Below are 4871 nucleotides of genomic sequence, written 5' to 3' on the forward strand. Positions count from 1 at the left end.
ATAGTTTGTTAGCTAACAATATATATATATATATATATATATATATATATATATATATATATATATATATATATATAACAATAGTTTGTTAGTTAACAAGCTCTTGGCATGATAATAAAATAGTTTTTTTTTTTTTTTTTCAATTATATGGTGGTTTCCCAGATCATCAATTAACTAGAAATAGACAATTTCTACAAACAATAATAATAAAATGATAAAAACAAAAACAATGGTGACTTAAATAAGCAAATTGACAAAAATCTCTTCTATTATCCATAGCTCTAATATGATGTTTTTGTAGAAAGAGAAGTAGACATAGGGTCTTTGGCCGCTGCGGGTTACCGTCTTAAAATAATTAGGAATTAAGAAAGTTATTTTACTTTACCTAATCCTCAACAAAGAAATAAGAAAGTTCAAAAAATCAAGAGGAATTTATAATTTGTAAGAAATGAACAATGTCAAAACTTGGAAGAGAAATTAAGAGAGACAGAGAAAGCCAAGCATATGCTACTTCACCTTACTCACTAATGCGATGATTCATCGATACTACATGTAATTTACTAATTCCCCATTAAAGATACCAATAAACGCCTCCATCTCACTACGCGAAAGGCACACACCAATCTCCAGATCTTGATTCGATTCTTTGGTGGTGTTCATAGAAATCGTTTCACTATAATCTATCGAAATCGTTTCATACTTTTTAGGCTTTCCCCATCCAAAATCCGTGTCATAAAATTCAAGTCTTGGTGTTCCGGAAACCCCTGTGATCGTTGTTGGCTTCCCTTCGAAAGAAAAACTGAACCAAGTCTTGGCATCTTTCATGATACCCTCCTCATCATTCAACATCTTATGCAAACTCTCTCCAAGTAATCTCACAGCAGTCACAAATCCTTCTTTTTCAGTTAAAAGATGAGCTTTTGCCATCGCCAAACATGGAGCTGCACAGTTTCCAAAGTAGGTAGCAGGAATCGGTGGAACAAGACGTGCCCTACAATCAATGGCTAAACCAAATACTTGTAACCCATCGTTGCGTAATTTCGCAAAGGAACTCCATACATAAGCACATGCAACTGTAAAAGATGATACGTATTGTAACGTGCGATGATAGGTTAATACACATTTCTTCATTTGATTGATATTGGCTCTTGTCAACACCAACGTTACCCGGACTTTATCACTCGGTCCACAAAGGCATGGAGGCTCATACCCATCACAAAAAGTTTCAACTTTTGCTTGCTTTACATATATTTCATCTAACTCCGGATGTTTGATCACTCTATCATACAATGGCAAAGTTCCATTAACAAGAAACGACTCATCTGAACCAGTTCTTGCAATCGAAGTCCATGCCTTCAAAAAACAAAACCTTGTGCTTGCATCTCCAAGGCTATGATGATTGGTTATTCCAATAGAGAAACCACAGTTAGCGAAAAGCGTCACTTGAATGGAGAACACCGGGATTTTAACATAATCAGATACTTTTGTAGCTTGTCCAAGTAGAGGTACAAGAGGATAAAACTTATCACAGTCTCTTGGATGATTTCCTACTAGATCGTTGAAATCTAGTGTACTCTCTGCAATCGTGACTACAACAGCATCACCTTCTACGTAACGTATTTCGGGGTTTCTTGTACAAGTTGGATATATGATCAAGTTACCAGCGAAAGGAAAAAAATGTTGAAGAGTTGTAGATAACGAGTTTTTTAGAGTGGTGACAACTTTTTCGATAAACTGAGTTGTAGAGAGTGGGAACTCATAGAAGTAAAGATGGTTAACTGGAGGATAGGGCAGCCATATGATGTCGAAAAAGGTTAGGGGCAGCGACCTGTCACCTATGGTGGCTGGTGGTGGCGATACATGGGACTGTTGTAGCACAGTTATGATCGGACGAGAAGCCATCTGAAGCGACTCTTTCATTTTTCGATATCGACAGATGAGTAGACGTGATTTATTAAGACGAAATCATGTAGTTACGCATCACACACGTTCTACGTTTCTAGAAAGGTCAAAAATGGAGGTCCACGGTGGGTTTTGTCAAGAGAAAAATATCAAATAAATTGATCAATGCGGCAGCTTTATTTATTTGTTTATGACAAACTTTGGGAAAAACAAGAAAAATAGGAGAATACATTACACAGTTTGGGTATAGGTATTTACACCCAGTGGACACACAATATAATATAGGTTTTTAATTCTGGCTGCATACTAATTTTGATTTTGATTGGAAGCTGGACACACCAATTTAGTATAATTTAGTATAGGATTTTAGTCTAGCCACCTGCATGCTAAGTTTGATTGGATGTCATCTGCGGGGTTATTATTATTTTTTTCTATACATCAATTTATTTAATATGAAAGAAACCTTTTTTTAATAACATCTCTCTCAACTTTTATAATTATTCATGTTATATTTTATAATATAGTATAACTATATATTACATTTTTGAGGGAACTTTTTTTATCAAGGGATATGGAAAAAAATTATGGCTTTATATTTTTTAGACAGTAATAAAAAAAAATTTATAATTAATGATATTAGATTTATGAAAATAAAATAAAAAAATCTAAAATTACGTCTAACAAAAAGCAAAATTAATCAAAAAAATCATGCTATAAAAAAAGATGGGTTTACCCAAATGGATAAAAAATAAAATGTATTAAGTTTTTGAGTTTACGATTAAAAATAAAGATAGAAAAATTTATGAGAATTTATTTGAAATTCAATTTTTTATAATAATTCTTATATTATTATATTATACAAAGAATATTATTGCTGGTTTTTTTATATTAATACAAAATAAGTTTAAAATTATTATTATTATTATTATTATTATTATTATTATTATTATTATTGTTGTTGTTGTTGTTTTGTTGTTGTTTTTGTTATTGTAGTAGTATTTTTATCCTCCTTTTCTTTTTTTCTCTTTTTTTTTCATATAATTGTAGGTTTATTAATTTGAATTTAAATTGGTAACTACCAAATCATTTATAACTATTTACAAGTAACGATTCTTAATTTAAGCATACTAGATTTTAATACAATTACTAAATATAATTTATTTAAATAATTTAATTTAAATGATCGTGTGTTTTTTTAACTTTTATAAATGGTCATTTACTGAATCATCAATACCTGTAATATAATACCAATTGTTAGTTTCTATTTACATTAATCAGTATAATAAATAACTCAAGTAATAAATGTTTTAATTTGTGTGAATGAAACAAGAGGGGTGCGAAGATATTTCTAAGACTATATGGTACGGGTAACAAAAAACAATGCCGTTGAATTGTGAGGCAAATTTAAGGGGTGGTGTTCTTAACTCACAACGCCGTTGTGAGGCAAAATTAAACAAGAAACACAGAAGAATTGGAGAAGAAACGCCGTTTCACTCGGCGGTGACGAGCACGAGTTGTAACACGACGAGAAGCAACGAGTAGGGGGCGGTGTTTCCCCCGTCATGATGCCGTTGAGGCATACCACATCAGCATGTTGCCTCTCGTTTTTGGCCCATACCGTATGCTCTAAGGGGTTGATGATGACAAAATTACTTATTTATCAATAATTGTGTAATTATTCTTATATAATAAAGTATAATTACTTAACTTAGTTATAATTGCTTTTTACAATTGATTTCTTAAATAAATGGCTTAGATTATTTTCTAGATTATTGTTTTTTTTTTATCTTATTAAAACAAAATTTTAAAATAAGTATTAATAGTGTTAGTAATAAAAATATAATTAATAAATAATAAAATAAAAATAATTATGTTATAATTAAGTAAAAGAATAAAAGATAGTCAATTAATTATTATTAGATAATGATTAAACAGTTAAGTTATATAGATGTGTCGTAAAATAGGATGCCTTTAATATGTAGGATAATATGGCTTTACTAAGACCCTCTTGAAAATAGGATGTCTTTAATATAAAATGGTATGTCTTTAATATAGTATGTCGTTAGTAAGACGCTCTTTTAAATAGATATTATTTTATGGTTTTCAGAAAATACGGTGAGTATTGCATGAAAAGTTGATAGAGTTGATAGGATGGTTAACCACAGATTATATATTAAATTTATGATAAGATTTTATATATGTTTAAAATGATAATTATACAATATTCTTTTACTATATTCGAAATTTGCTATAAATATTATTAGTAACTGAATTTGAAACTACATTCTAATATGAAACTGTAGTAACTAGTAACTAATATTATTGAAAATTAAAATAAAAAGTAATTTATAAAACTTAAGTTTTCAAATATATTTTTAGAAAAAAAGATGTAATAATTCATCTAAAAAGATAACATACATCGACTATATATTAATATGCAAGTCTTTAAAAGGTTTATAAATAATATTAAAATAAACAAAAAGTTATAAAAAAAGTCATAAAATTATATCCAAGCGTTATAAAATAGGTGAATAAAACTTCATATATGATTCGTTTAAATAAAATAATACACCTTAAATTCAAAATAAAGATTAAACCACAAATAATAGCATAGTTAACTTAATATTAAATGATTTCTTTAGAAATTTCTTTTTAACAATATGACAATTGAAAAAAAAAAAAGTATGGAAACGACTACATACACAACTATTAAAGAAGATGCATTTAAGTTGTTTAGATATAATATTCATATGATTATGGTTATGAATACCAAAAAAATTAAACCCTCAATGTGATGCCAAATAGATTTGACAAATAAGAATGGAGGAAGTGGTGTTACAAAAATTGTATTCTATTTATCGCCACATAAGCGCAACCCCACCCATTACCATAAAAATGTGGTTCCATAGCACACTCAAGGAATGGTGTCCTACTTAATATATTTTTTTATTTTAATAAATAAAAGGGAC

The 4871-nt window shown here is 29.2% G+C and overlaps 1 pseudogene; it reads right to left on the reverse strand.

Moving 5' to 3' along the window:
• Nucleotides 1–250: 250 nt before the first annotated feature.
• Nucleotides 251–1922, reverse strand: LOC145013370 (malonyl-coenzyme A:anthocyanin 3-O-glucoside-6''-O-malonyltransferase pseudogene; annotated as a pseudogene).
• Nucleotides 1923–4871: the final 2949 nt, after the last annotated feature.

This window comes from Lactuca saligna, chromosome 8, assembly GCF_052625555.1.
Source record: "Lactuca saligna cultivar CGN05327 chromosome 8, ASM5262555v1, whole genome shotgun sequence".
Classification (NCBI taxonomy): Eukaryota; Viridiplantae; Streptophyta; class Magnoliopsida; order Asterales; family Asteraceae; genus Lactuca; species Lactuca saligna.